Source organism: Penaeus monodon, chromosome 15, assembly GCF_015228065.2.
Source record: "Penaeus monodon isolate SGIC_2016 chromosome 15, NSTDA_Pmon_1, whole genome shotgun sequence".
NCBI classification, from domain to species: domain Eukaryota; kingdom Metazoa; phylum Arthropoda; class Malacostraca; order Decapoda; family Penaeidae; genus Penaeus; species Penaeus monodon.
In genome coordinates this window covers 12,097,645-12,098,211 of record NC_051400.1, presented here as the reverse complement: position 1 = coordinate 12,098,211, position 567 = coordinate 12,097,645, and positions in this window count along the sequence as shown.

Here is a 567-nt window from a genome sequence, read left to right as displayed (position 1 = left end):
GTCCTGGTCTAAATAAAATAAAATAAAATAAAAGCAATATTGGACAATATTAACAACTAAATATACAAAACGGATACGACAGATCCAAATCCATGGGCCTATGGTTTGGAGGAATAAATATTTCTAACCTGAATATCGTCAAAGCAAAATTATATGGTGCCATTCTTAAAATCCCTCTCTCATACACAACTTATATACGTTATGAAATAACGTATATTGGATGGGAGTAACTGCAAGGAAATTATGATATGGATTGGTAAAATACTTTCACATAAGAAACCTATTACGTTTGCTTTACTATTGTACGATGTTACTATTATGGATTTTGCAGGAACAGCTACTTAAAAATACATAGATTGTGTAAATCCTTCTTTGGTGGAAGCAGCAAATAGAGATAAAGTTATCTGTTTCTCACCTTATGAGTTCCAGCAGTTGCTTGTTCCTAGGCAGGGTAAGCAAAAGCATGATTCAGTAACACATGGCCTACATACACACGTTTATACATATATCCAACCTTATATACACATGTTTGTACCTTTTTATCTATCCACGTACACAATATATACA